General features: G+C 38.9%; 1 protein-coding gene across 3 annotated transcripts in view; it reads left to right on the top strand.

The window, feature by feature from the left end:
* LOC117232311 (bifunctional heparan sulfate N-deacetylase/N-sulfotransferase) overlaps positions 1–15,473 on the top strand; it is a 368,371-nt gene that overhangs the window by 255,505 nt on the left and 97,393 nt on the right. The window lies entirely within an intron of this gene.

Here is a 15,473-nt window from a genome sequence, read left to right as displayed (position 1 = left end):
GCTATTAAGGAAACACATACATGTTAACGGAATCGAAAGTCATCTCGTACAAGTCATCCTACACGTATAAGACGATCTGAAGTTTGCTCAAGCTGAATCGCACGAGTCATCGTTGGCATAATCTTCTTGCCTCTTATTAACATGAGAATAAAGGAGCAGTAACTACTTGTTGGACTATAAATTACGTGTGTCGCTATAACGGTCGAAGACATCGTTCAAACAGCATTATTCATCATCTTCATTCAATTCTTTTGAAAGTTGATTGCAAATTTTGTCAGGAGGTACTTGTCTTTTATACGCCGTGTGAAATTAATTGTCTGTTCAAGGTATATGTACATATCTTTCAAGTCTCGTAATCTTGCATATTTTCTAATTTTCTTACGTTCGACGTTACGAAATTCCTATACTCATCGTTAGATTGCTGTTTATGCTTCGAGCTACTCGATATTTATTTCATGGTATTAATTTGAAAATTACTAGTCACCTATGTTACTTATTTTGTACTCGTATATCGTATGTCTTCCAAATACCTACAACGTGCATATAAAGTAAGTAATTATTTGTACACGTACAAGTGTATCATCGGCAATGATAATTTTACATATACGTGTACCGGTCACAATTAAAATAACAAAAACCATTACGAACCTTAAAAGATAGTATACTGAGTTACCAAACAAACTAACACACTTCAACAACACACTTCACTTCTCAAAAAAAAGAAAAAAAAAAAAAAAAAGAGGAGAAAGAAAAGAAAGGAAGAGAAAAATAAAAAGCTAAAAAGCCTTAAATACCAACGCTTCGGTTCAAGCTTTTCAACCTCTCCAACCATTTACTCTTGCCGCGTTAATGAGATGTAACTTAATTTTCCTCTAAAGCATCAAACTAGTCACAAATACCACCAATGATCCGAACGTTCAAACGAGGCCTCCGACCCTTGGTTTAAACGCACTCGTTGAATCACAGCGTCGACCATACGCCGAGTTCAAACGCAAACAGCCGCGAGACGACGCGCACGTGGGTGAAACTGCGCGAGACAGATAGCGTGAAATAGCCGCGGGTTTTCCGCGCGTGTTTGCGCGCATTCGAGCGATTAACGTCGCGGAGTGGCACACATGCGGGTAGTTAGACGCGCACTCGACTTAATGACGACGCTGAACGACGTCTTTGAAGCACTCTGGCTCCGTGGTGCGCGAGTACGCGCGCGAATACGCTCGCGTAACTGGTCACGAGACCTGTAATTGCGGATAGCACTCGGTGGAAAAACTGTCGAGGAGCGTTTAAGGGACAGAAACGGTGACGGTGTGTCGAGACAGCGGCTTCCTCTTCGAAACGCTCGAGTGTCTTTCGCGAGTCGTCGAGGATCTTGCCTGCGCTAGGAAATTTCGAGACTGTGCAGCCACCGAGTACGTCGATGTTTAATTAACGGAACGAAACGAAACGAAACGACGGTATAGCGCGGACGGATTTCCTGCCACCTTTCGGACGTCTGGAATTTCAAGTCGAAGCCGACGAATCGATCGTATCTCTCTCAGTAGGGTTAGTTTTACCTTTTACTTTTCTCTTCTTTTTTTTTTTTTTTTTTAATTGAGGTTCTAGATATTGCGTTGATTCTTTATGGAGATAGAAACGATTGGAAATGGCGTTGTACGAATGCGTAATTGTATAATTGTAAGTCGTAAATATCGCGACCTCCGCTCGTTGCGTTTATTGAGAAATTCCAAGAATTTTCATTTTATCGAATATCTTGCATTTTATATTTGAGAAGGCACGCGCAATGAGAATGAAATAATAGAAAATGGAAGATAAAAACAGCGAGAGGTATTCCATTTATGAAAAATATCAACAGGTGTCTTAATACTTATGATCAGTAGTGGAAAGTTCCTAAATTGTTACCACCGTATATATAGGTTTCTTATATTCTTATTTCATTACCAATTATCGGCTTCTATAAAGTAGCGTGTAACTAGAGCAAGTTAGTACCATAAGTAGAACCGTATCGTAATCCATACAACATAAGTCTTCCAGGTGCATCTGTTACATACGCTGAGCTGCGTATATTTGGAATCAATCAATGAGTAGAATTTCTCTGGTACTAAAATCCTATAAATAATTACGATTTAAAATCCTGTCTTAATTAATGATTAGTCATACGAACAAAATAAATTTTACAATACAAAATATATTGAAATATAATATTTAAAATATTTCCTTTACCCATAGTTCGGTTTGAAAATTCATTAGTATAACAGAAATAATTCCAATTAAATATTTACATAATTATACATTTTAATATGAAATAATTAAGGATAAAATATGTAAATAATTTCCTTGCTTATACGTAGATTGGTTCAAGAATTCGAGATTTGTTTCATTAATTCATCGAATCTCAGAGGCGGAATGGACTTCCTACGTAATCCAACGTGCTCCATTCATTCTCTTTATTCTCCTCTTTTCCTCTCCAAAGAGAGAGAATTATGGAAAAACTATTCGTCCTCGCGACAGGCTTATTTACAATCCACCCCCGATGCCTGTCCCCGTTTCTTTCGGCGTAGCACGCTTATCACGAATGGATTTTCATATTATTACTTCCCCCGACGTGGCAGCCACTCGGAATACGAGTTGATTCACGCGGAATTCCACCAGGTCCTGCCATCTATATGTTCCGTAGACCTGCTTCTATTTTTTTCTCTCTTTCTTCTCCCTTTCCTTAATTTTTTTCTACCCTCTTATGCCTCTTATGGTAATTGAAACTTCGTCTAATACAGAGACGAACCGAGTACGATTTCATCTCCGTAACACGATTTTCTACTTGATAAAAATTCAATTTCTTTTCGTTTTACCCTCGCGAGCGATTGTTTTTTTCAAACTCGACCGATATTCCTGAGCAAGTATAAAATACAGCTGTCGTACTTTAATATACGAAGATATTCTGCTTCGGAGCTCTTAACGTCGCTATAAATTAGAATATCTAAGTATGTATACGGTATACAGTACATGTGCATACAGTATATAAGCAGCAAGTCCATTAGTCGTGTCACTCAACCTCATAAGAACCTGTGCAAATATATCTTATCAATAAACTGCGGATATTTAATTAATTTTAGCGATATCCATTGAATCGTAATTTTAATTTTCCTTCTAATTTATTACCTGATTTTTTCATGAACGCAACTAAACAACTAGGACCTATACAAAGACACGCTCCACTTGCTAGATATTACGAGTATCGTACTTTGCATATTTTACACATTTCTGCACACTATGCGCGCTCTATGCATTTTTGCATCTATAAATTTCCCACAAACAGACAAGAATCCACAGTCTACTCGCGGAAATTAATCTATTAATAAAATCGTTTCCCTATCGATGAAGAATCGAGAAGACGAGGATCTTCCGTTAGGTTAATAATGCCGGTCAAATACGTCCGGCGGCAGATATTTTCATTACCCGGATAGGGCGGAAGCATACATTACGCGGAGAACACGACAGTGAGATTATCCTGGATAATTACCGACATTATGAAGTTCCGTATTACCGTGGAATTGTAGGTTATTGCATGGCACGGCGCGGGCGTCGGGACAAGCGTGCATCAGCTGGAAGACGAGGATGTAACCGGTGGAATATTCGAATGCGGTTTAGAGCGGGAGTTCTGCTCGCGCGGCTGCTTATGAAAATGGTTGCCCTCCCTAACGATAGTGATTCAATTTCTTGCCGTTGGAACCTCGGGAAACTTGGAGCTTTTCACGGAAAACGGGAATCCCTTAGGCGAGGATTATCGCGGACTCCGCTTCTGGCTGCGAAACTTTCTTCTGAAACGTGTGCCGCTCGCTGAATCACCTTGTGATCCGTGTACCGTGACCCGACTATGGCGCGAAAGTTTTCTATAGAGAACAATTTTCGAAAAGTTGTTTCGCGTTAGATTATTATTTGAAATGTTGTTAATTCTCATTGTCTCGCAGCGTAATTTGTGGAAATTGCGTTGAAATTAGTGGCGAAATTTTCATTTTATCGTAGAATTTAGGGGTTGCATATATATTTTCATAGGGTTCGATGATTATTACAACGATCGCTTCGTATGTGAAGGACGTGAAATATTGTTAACCCATTGAGATCAGCAGACGCTATTTCTTCCATTTTTCAACTGTTTCGTGACAGAAGATTCGCGTCTTGCATACTTCGTGCGGTATACTATTGGATTGGCAACTAAGTGACTGCGGATTTTGTCATTAGGTGGTATTGACAAAATCTGCAATCACTTAGTTGCCAACCCAATATACAAAATGTTAAATAAAACAGTAGAAAAGAACAATGCTAGTTATAAACAAAATGTTGCGAAGAAGTATCTTCAAATATGCTCGTTGATTTTTAATAAACGTTACACTTGTTAGATGCTATACACGCTTTTGAAGTTTTTCAATCATTCGAAAAATACGCGAAAATTCAGGCTATGTGCTTATCAGAGCATACCGTCACCAGTGCGTCGATTCATATTATTTGCAATCTGTAGAAATTATGTTGATTGGGGTTGCAGGGAGATTTTGATTTTAGGGTAAAACTTGCGGCTTGAGAACATCTTGATAAAGCGATGACGAGTAGCAATCATTTTGTAGGCATTGTTGTTGTATTTGAGGGATGTTTAAAATTTTGATTCTCATCGTTCTTGGTCTGTAGAAATTGCGGTTGTGCCGAAATTTTGGTTCTGAAGCGAAACTTTTGGGGCTTGGATATTCCCATAGAGCGATATATAATAATAATCGCTTCGTGCTTAGGGAATATAATATTCGAAATCTTATTAATTGCTACTATTTGTGATCATAAAATGTGTGCGTTAAGTGGGCTTGTAAGAAGTTGTTGGATTGAAACTTGCAGGTTGAATACTCTCACAGAGTGACACGTAGCGATTGCTTCGTGCCCAGGGAACATAGTATTTGAAATCTTATTAATTGCTATTGTTTGTAATTGCGGAGGTTGTGTGCTAATTGGAGTGATAGGAAATTGTCGGTTTTGAATCGAAACTTGAAGATTGGAATATTCTAACAGCGATACGTAACGATCGATTTAAGTAGATACAACCCAATCTCAATACATTGGGTAGACCTGCAACTATTATCGTCCCGAAGAAATGAACCAAAAAATTGGCCAAACGTTGGAACAAAGCGCAGAGTATCGGGAAGTATTATTAAAAATACGGTGGAATTTGAAAGGTAGCAGAGTTAGATTTCACGAGGGTGAAAGAGGGATGGAATCATAAAAAGGCGTCACCGCGACGTCGATAAAACGCTGCGGCTATCAGTCTCCGCACGTCCATCCGCGTCTATCTGTGGGACGGCGCCGAAATGACGGTAGCCGATGACAGATCAGCTCCGGTTTGCGGCTGGCAAAAATATGGCGGTGAAATTCTGGCTGGCCGCAAATGCGCCAGCACCGAAATTGCGATGTAAAACGGGCGATGGCCAAAAGGGGTGTGCTCCGCGCGATAAACGAGGATAATGAAAGCGTTGCACGGTGTGTCCGTGGGTTTATTAAAAAACTTCGGTTCACCGTATTCGCCGTTCGACTGGTCTCCTTTGTCGTTAACGACAAGGACTACCTTCTTTCTTTTACTTCCAATTTTTTTTTTTTTTTTTAGTTCTTTAATTCTTTTCTCTTCTCTGTTTGATTTTTTCGAAAAATGTTGGAAATTGACGGGGGCGGGGTGGAATTTTTCTTGCAACTGTTTGAAGATCGTCGTTGTTTAATTGATCGAAGTAATCAGTCGATACAATTGCAAAGATTCGACTAACAGCAAAGTCGTGAAAATCCAGCAGTGGCCATTTTAACGGCGTATGATTTTCATGCATGTTTCTAACAAATATTATTGTTACACGTTGCTTTGTATTTGATATATTTGAAGATAATTGTTGCTTGATTCGCTGAAGTAATCAGTCGATACGACGTAGTTTGGTTTAACGGTAGAATGCTGTAAATCCACCAGTGGCTTTTTTAACAGTGTATGATTTTTATACGTATTTTCAACAAACATTATCGTTAAACACTGGCTGGATGGATCTTCTCATCAACTTTTTAATGAATTAATTATTTTTTGGAATGTAAGGAATAAATAATCAGTCAGTCTATTCGTAATATTCAAAGCTGAAATAATTAATGCGTTTCATTTAAAATTCCATGCATAGTGAACTAATATCAAATTACAGAGAAATAATTAAAATGGTTACAAAGGAGATTTATCTTAATAAAAGATATACGTGTGCGCGAAATAGTTCTCCTTTTTTTATTTATGACCTAGGTACTGCATTTGAAATAATTTAGAATTTGTTGTAATTTTGTAAGAAATTTTCAACTCGATCTCCTACAACTATAAAAATTGACACAGATATAAAGTTTTCCCTCGGTTGATTCTACGTTGCAGGCTCGTTCTGTTTAATCTCAAATTTGCCACGTTTCTCGCCACAGAATAAAACGTTTAGCAAACGAAACTTATATTTCAGCACGGAGGTCCAATGACAAATTAGAATCCGAGCTTCGCATCAAAGTCGAGGACTTTACGATTTAATTAAATTTCGTTTAGGGTGGGATTGCTTTTTCATTCCGGGAAAAAGGAACATTGGATATATTCCGCATGTTAATTTGCGACCTTAAAATCCGGCGTAGATATGTTGGCGCGTGAAAAGTTTTAAATCGACAGTCGAGGGTTTGCACAAAGGTACTTGAGGGCGAAACAACTAAAACAAACTTAGACGTTTCACGGGTATAAAATTCTTTGCTGCTCTCTGTGAAAAAATCGGGCTTTGCCCGCTTTAAACTTCCAGACTGCTCGTTGACATATTCACGAATTGGAATAAATATAACGACTATACGATAACATTTACCAATAAGGGGATTAACAATGAAAACTTTCCGCATATATTTCCATAATGCTATTTAAAACAATTACAGCATCAACCGTTTAGGACGGTTTTATTGCACCAATCAAGAAAATAAAAATTCCGTAAGCTTCGTATGCTGTCGCTATAGTATGGCAGTAATTTAAAAAAGATATACAAACACAAGAAGCAGGAAAAGAAATCAACGTGAGAGTCTAATTCTTTTGTGCATCGTTAAAAAAAAAAAGGAACAAAAAATCTGAACAACTCGTTTAATAAAATTGTTAACGTCTTGCGCACACAGTATCGATTCCGGAAGTATTAACCATAAATTCAGCACTTTTATCTTCCATTTCTTCCGTCACCGACCACCAATTTTTTTCGCCGACAATCTTTCTGTCCCTCATCGCTCAAATTCTTTCATCTTCCTCGACCTATTAATCGATTATCTTTCCATTCGAGCGAGAGCAAACGATTCTTCCACAAAAAGACACCATTAACGATGAAATTGAACGCGTGCAAAGAATCCTGCGTCATTATCACTGGCGGGTACGCGATTATCAGCCCTGAAATATCATCGATTAAACGCGCGGCACGTGACGTCGCCGAGATTCGCGAGCTCGGCCACGGTTGAAATCCGATTTGAAATTAATTTTTTGTCCAACGGTTCGACGGCCGCATTTCACAGGCGACCAATCACGAGCAACTTCGACCATTAAAATCTCCTTTGAAATTCTGCGTCCGCGGCGCGCAGCGTGAGTTATGGCCTTTTCGGAGCGAGCAATTATCGCCGCGCGCCATCGCGATACCTTTCGGTTCACGGTGCTCCAGCACTGGCTTCCACGAGCCATTCCAGAGACTGAGTTCGCTGAATTATCGAATAGGAGACTTTGCTAGCCGGAAAACAGTCCGGTTAATTTCGCGACGACACGGCTCAACCGGATATCTATTGTCTTATCTCTAAGGTTTACTTACGCGATTTTAGTTTACCAATCGCAAGGACGATCGATTTCTTCGTTTCATCATGTGCGTTAAATTTGATACGAGAAGTTGGTATATCTTGGGTACCAGAGTTTGAGGCATTAAAGCGGATTTATGTTAATCGTATCCGACACGGAACGGTTCAATACCGGCATTGTTCCGACACGGACACTGGCATTCGATCGATCAGTCAACAGAGAACGATTCGCGAAAACATACAATACCGACTAATAATGGTGTCTCATTTAAGTAAGTATACTGGGTGTTTATAAAAGTTGGTGCCAAACTTGAGCAATAGTATTCATGAAAAGGAGCAAAAAGATCTTAACAGACGTGGGTCGAAGAACATTAGTTTCGGCGGATTTTCTCCCCCTTAGCGAGTTTTCTCTACAGCGTAACAAAGCATAGAAAATAAATCTCTATCCTCGATTTATGTATTCCACTTTCTTCAAACAACTCTTCAAATAACAGGATTTTTTACATACTTCCAATTATGGTTATTTGCGAAATACAATTGTCTGAATGATATCATGAAATATGAGGAACATCTGTAAAAACGAAAAGCAGCTTTCTCTCTCTGTTTTGGTAGAAATTTCAATATGAGAAACACAGTAGAAAAACGCGATAAACAAGTTTGCTGACTTTTTTGTTTCGATGTCAGTCGATGGTTAAGATAAAAAGAACAAGTTCTTAGGCTCAAAAATAAGTTTTCTCAAAGTAAGCGATACATCTTCGTAATTTTGCTGAGAACTAAGAACGTATTGTAACAACGAACTTTGCGCAATATTCAACAGAATATAAAATACATATCCGATTGCACAACGAATTAAGAATGACAATTTTCGTATAGTGATTGGAACTAATTATTTTTTAATTGCTTGTCATATTCCTTTCCTACGATCTTCACATATAACCGAGCCGAAGCGTGACGTAAATGTCCATTCCTACCGTTCGATGAGTTAAACAACCCTAGCACTGCTAAAATCAAAAGAAGACCGAACAATCCCACTCACTGTCACGCGCAACAGCCACCATTTCACCAATCAAACGCTATACTCCACAAATCACTAAATAGACAGCTTCGAAACCTACACGTTCACCCTCGTCTCCGCGTATGTCAAGCAAGGGATGATCGTTTCCCGATTATAAACCCTTCCGCAAGTGCAGCCAGAAACGCAGAAAGTTTAGAAGCAAGATTTATAATGGAAAAACTGTGGTCGTTTACGGCTAGCGTTTCGTCGTGTAATTCGTTTGCAGCGCACGTGATAGACGCGTGAAATAAAATCCACGCCCATCGTGTTTCTGTTACGCGTTCTCTCTCGCGCATCCCGTTACGTTATAATGTAACACAGTCCTGATACGTCCGAGAGCGGATTGGTTTACGCACACGCAGCGAAACTGCAAAAATCCATGGGTTTGTCGGGTCTTAAGTAGTACAGTTGCGGACAAGAGAAAGTTCACAGTTGCTAAGTAATTTACAGACTGAGAATAATTGTGAAAATTCAGATTTTTACGAGTACGACTAGACAGAGCTTCGTTTGACACATTTTAATTTGTCGAATATGCAATGTACTAGGTGTAATACTTGTTATTTTATTTATATTTGTATGAAATTAAAAAGATTTGTGCAAGGAATAATATGTAAGAAAATATAATATACTCAAGCTATAGTACTTGCTATTGTACGAATATCATATCCGTATAATGCAGGTATAATTAAATATAAAGCAAATACTATACTTTGGGTGTTCTATGCAGTTTTCGATATTATGCGCGTTCTGTACACTAATAAATACATAAACATCTACAGTTTAGTAATTCATCTGTGTATATTGGTAATTTTTGTATTAGATATTTGTCAGTAGACCGTAAGCTGTTACCTGTTCTGGACTATATAAATATTACATTTATTCATTGTTTTTGTTAAATACAATTCTGTAAAATCATGGTATTTTTGTAAGATTTAGACTTTCTTTTGTCCGCTACTATATGTTGCACGCGAAGTATCTTCTGAGTCACGTCTAGACTTCCAGAGGAAAATTGTACACGGTAGAGAGAGGTTTTGGAATTTAATTGGCTGCGAGATTGCTGTGTCTAGATTGTAAGAAAAGGAAAAAGGGGTGCAAGCTTTTTTGGAGAGAATACTCCTCTGGTATATTGGAATTGTGGATTCTGTGGATTGCAACAGAGAATTTGAAAGTATCTTCAAACGTAAGTTTAGACGCAATGACTTTTCTTTTCTATTTTCGAAATCGTTTCTTTATCGTTTTATTGATGAATATAAATTACCACACGAGGTCAGACCTTCTTAAAAATGCCACAAGATAGAAAAACATTTGAACTAATATGATAACCTGTTAAAAATTATTGTACTTACACGTTTAATAGAATACAATTAGAACATGAGGACAAATGTTATCTTATTAACACGTAGATCCAAGAAATGGTTATTTCACGTGAGAAATAGTTACTACGTGTAAGAATTTTTAAAAGCATCTCCTATAGGGAGGATGTTGATTTCAAGGCTCTTTGTCACTCCCAGATCACCAATTCGGCTTCCGAAAACATCATTCTACAGTAGAGCAAATCCACCGCCTAACGCATACGATCAGCCAAACACTCGAAAAGAAAAAATATTGCTCAGCGGTCTTCCTAGACATCCAACAGGCATTCGATAAAGTATGGCATGAAGGGCTACTATACAAACTTAAAAAGATCCTACCCCACCCCTACTACTCCATCCTAAAATCTTACCTAACCAATAGACAATTCATGGTTAAATACCTAGACGCCACTTCCGCAACATTCCCAATAGAAGCCGGCATACCCCAAGGTAGTGTCCTCGGACCCCTACTGTACTCCATCTACACTGCCGACCTACCCATATCAAATGATATAACAATAGCGACATTTGCAGACGACACAGCGCTATTAGCTTCCCACGCTGACCCGGTAATAGCCTCATCCACTCTCCAGCGAAGTCTCGACTCCATGGAAAAGTGGTTTCACAAATGGGGCTTCAAAGTCAACGAAAAGAAATCCACACATGTAACCTTCACGCTCCGAAAACAAACCTGCCCCCAGGTCACCATCAACAATGCAACAGTTCCTAGCAGGGACACAGTCCGATACCTGGGCATGACCCTGGACAGGAGACTAACGTGGAAGACACACATCTCAGATAAAAGGAAGCAACTAAAGGACAAACTAAAAAAACTCTATTGGCTCACGGGCCGACGCTCCAAACTAAATATACAGAATAAAATTACCCTCTACAAGACCGTAATAAAACCTGTCTGGACCTACGGAATCCAACTATGGGGAACAGCAAGCAACTCCAACATAGAAATACTCCAACGCTTTCAATCGAAAACGCTAAGATCCCTAATTGACGCACCTTGGTATGTAACCAATGAATCAATACACCGCGACCTCAAGATACCCACCGTCAAAGAGGAAATAGCAAAATATAGCAACAGATACAGCAAAAGAATCAACAAACACCAAAACCCCCTAATCACTGGACTACTCCACACGACGGACCAGACTCGCAGGCTGAAGAGGCACTACCCGCTAGACCTAAACGTCAGATTCACTTAATTATCCAAATTAAGCATATGCACTTACTTATAATACTTATAAATTATATCTAGCTATAATAGTATTAACTTATTGTAAATAAATAGCCATGTCACTGCGCCACGCCAGAAAAATTACTGAAAATTCTCAACGCGAGAATTGATTGTAATTTCAACAAATAAATAAAAAAGGCTCTTTGTCCCGCGTCGAAAGGAATGGAAAGGTTCGGCCGCACGGTGAGAAATAGCGGTGACAGTGGGAAATCGTTCGGAAATACTGTTTCCCCGATCCTTGTGTCTCTGGGCTCTGTCCTGAAAAAATCGTCGCTCGTTTCGCCGAAACAATGATTTATCGTTACCAGATATATCCTATATGTATAATGCTTCTTGAATTTTATAATCTAACATGAAATTCATTTAAACTTAGATAAGAATCAACAAATTGTTTGATCTTTAAGATATAACAAACTATTGACGATTAATAATAGTACAGAAAAATAAGACGTTCACATTAACAGAATGATATCGAACAGACTACTGATGATTTTTAATCAACGAAAGTGAAACTTTCTCATTGAACGAATAATCACATTCTCATTTCAATAATCTAATTAATATTTAATAAGAATTGTTATCGAATAACGAGACAAACAAGAATAAAAGAATGAACAAGCAGTGAAGCAATGTTAGTACATATCGAAAAAAGCAAACATATTCTTTCCACAAAAAGCTTCCGATGCAAGTTAATCTCATCGCTTAACAAATTCTACATTCGTACTTTCGTTCACCCCTTTCAACCGTTTCATTCAACCAATATACAAGTTAATACACGTTAGTCTTCATTTTTCACCAATTAAACATGCACGAACAACCTTATCGCTTGAATCATCCTCAATTGGCATCGTCTGATTGTACATCCTATCATGAAAAATCCTATCAAAGAGAAAAATCCAAGAAATCCAACGAAACCACCCTGCTTGTCCTGTAAGAAAACGCCTCAAATGCAAATTCGATCGCATCCCTTTTGTATCTGGTCCAAAACGAGCCGTAAGCTGAAAATTTAATCGAAAACAAAAATTCCCGGTGCAAATACACACACCTCTACACATTTCGTTATCTGAATAATTCATCGCACCGCGGTAATTCTGTATCCCCTCGAAACGTACGAGGCTGAGCGGTGCTTAATTCAAGAGACACGTTTTGGCTCCCCGAGTGGGTCGTTAGTCGGATGCATCACGTGCGCGGATTTAAAGGGCGGATCCGCACGTAGGTGCAGCGCAACGTTCCGGTTAGATTGCACGCCGCGAGAGGATAAGGGGAAGGAGGGCAAAAGAGCGCTGCTCGATCGCCGCGAAATGATCACGCGAGCTTCCGCTGATTATTCCTCCAAATGGAGTCATCTTTCTTCCGGCTTGGAGCAGCTCCGGCGAACGAACCAGAGTAGAAGGCGAAAACGTTCGTTTGTCTGGCTGAGAGAGAGTTTGGAATCGCGCAGATCCAATTTCATCCAAGGGAAAACCCCGGCTCGTTCGTCGGCTCGTTCGTCCTTCCACAAGCATATTTACAGGCACCTCGATGCACTCCAATGGCGTTTTAATCTGGCAAATGCATTCCGTTCTGGCCCTCAGGCTTCTGTCCTACTCTCTCCATCTGTCGTTTGGCTTGACTCTGATTCGTCGTTTCCTTCTTTTTCTGCCTTTTTGGCCGGAGCCGGTTCGCGAACTTTTTCCATCGCGAGACCAAGCCTCGTCAAACTGGAGATATATGTCTGTGAAGTGAAAAAGCAATATTTTTTTTTCTTTTTTTTTTTTGAGTGAATCGTTCGACCGGACCCCTCGGTACATTTTTGCTGAATGCACCGATGGGATTTAATAAGGCGCATTTTTTGGGCTCTTTTATCATTTCGGGGATCGGTATTGTTTGCAACACTGAGTTTTCTACGCGTAGCCTAGAAATACTTGAAATTTTGTCAGTGTATTCGTTTAAGATGGTGTTTCAAAAATGAGATTGCGAACGAGATTGATCGGAAACGAATGTTTGGTTTTTCAAGAAATAGGAGAATATATGAATGAAACGAAAGAGTTGAAAAATCAGAGTAGTAGAATGGAGTGGAGATTTTGAGCTTATTCTACGAGGTAGTTAATATAACGTCTGTATTGATTTCAATATTAATTTCTCCTTTGTTCTTCTATCTACATTGTAGTACGTTATATACTGTGTGTATACTGTGCATTGTAGTAGCTTACACGACAAATCGATAGGATTTCATTTATACATAAACGTTTAGAAAACAATATATCGATGAAAATTTAATTTCGTAGACGCGTGATCGAATGTTATGTACGTAATTCTCTAATGAACTACGAGTGTAATTTATAAGAAGCAGTAAATAGATATTTCCTACGAGATTTTTTCCAGTTATAAGGAAAGTAAAACGAGAGCATAAATAGCACTTCAGCGTCAAACAAATAGCAGGAAGAGTTACGTCACAGAAGTTACTACAACGATCAAACAGTCAAACTCTTGTTCAACCAATCGTTCTCAAATTTTCCCAAACTCTCGTTTCTTTCCTCTCAAATATTCTCCGCTCTCTAAAAGCTCGCGTAATTAAATTCTACATTCATCCACGAATAGCAAACTCTGTTCTTATTCGCGAGAGGCGTCAGTACTCCTCGGTTGGAAAAATGTTAGGTCAGCTCTCAAGGGGCACATGGAAGCGACGAACGAAGGACGATATTCTTCTCGAGAGAATCTTCTTGGCGTCGATTCTACCCCATTCGCCAACCCGGTCATCCTTCTACCCTTCGCCGGATCATTTTCAATTTATTTTCCTACCTTCCTTTCCCGCCTCCTCTTTTTTCTCTTTCTTTTTGTCCGAATCCTTCTCTGTCCTTTTCCTGCTATCCTCCAGGGGAAAGTTGAAGGGAACGCTCTCTTTGAAACGATACAGATAGAGGCGCACGGTCCCCATGACAAAGACTCGCATCGCTGCGGGGGTGTTTGATTAATGGACTTCTTGCTACGACCGATGTACGATCGACGAGAAAAAATTAGAGAGAAAAGAGACGAACCTGCGATGTTGGACCGAGTCGGTTGAAATTGCAACGCCATTCCGCGGAAGTACGATCGATTAATTGGAGTTGTCGAGCGACCTGATCGCTCCGCTTGTCGTTGCGCGGTGTTTAATCGTTTTTTGATGGCGGTCTCGGGGCTGGCCTCACCGATCGCTCGATTATGTCCAGGTCTGCCTCGATTTTTGCATCCCCCTTTCTACTGGTTTATTATCGGACTCCAGAGACAAGTTGCTGCGCGATGATGTATCAGTTATTCGTTATCGACGTCCTAGTTCTTCTGTGGTCTTCGTGACTATTGGAGTCATATCGAGTCGTTCTCGGTTTCTTTTTTGTGATTTTTCCTTTTTTTTTTTTTTTACAAATGAGATTTTTAGATTCGTTGCGGGTAAATAATTGTACAGAAAAATTTGAATTCTCTGGGAATTATATATTTTATTTTATATATCATATATTACTGTATTACTAATGCTATATTGTTACTATATTAATATTATTATTTCACTGATTTGAAGTTTGTTTAATTCTTTACACTTTTGTAGTGACGCTATGGACAGAGTTTTGTAAAATCTCTTTTGAAAATTACTTTCGATTACGGATATCCACCGTGAAATTTTCTCACGATTTCTTATGATATTTATTCTTAGACCTGTTTAAACAAATAATCGTACTGGAACGTTTTTTATATCCCATACCATGCGTTTATCTGTTATATAGTGGCGGACAAAAAAAAAGTTTAAAATTCATCATTGTGTACAACAACCACAATACATTAATGGTGACTTTATTGTACCAAGCTTTTTGCAATTGTAACTTTTTTTTCTACAGTTGTGATGCTTTTTATACTGCTCGTCCTTTAAACTCTCTTCTATCCACCACTGCGTATACATTGTTTTACATAAATTACTTAGAAGCTGTACTGATTAACTCTAGAATAGCAATCGTCGAATATTACGATTGTTCCTGCAATTTACCAT

Source organism: Bombus vosnesenskii, unplaced genomic scaffold (assembly GCF_011952255.1).
Source record: "Bombus vosnesenskii isolate JDL3184/JDL3185 unplaced genomic scaffold, Bvos_JDL3184-5_v1.1 scf7180000013285, whole genome shotgun sequence".
In the NCBI taxonomy this organism is placed as follows: domain Eukaryota; kingdom Metazoa; phylum Arthropoda; class Insecta; order Hymenoptera; family Apidae; genus Bombus; species Bombus vosnesenskii.
This window is presented reverse-complemented; position numbering and strand designations above follow the sequence as displayed.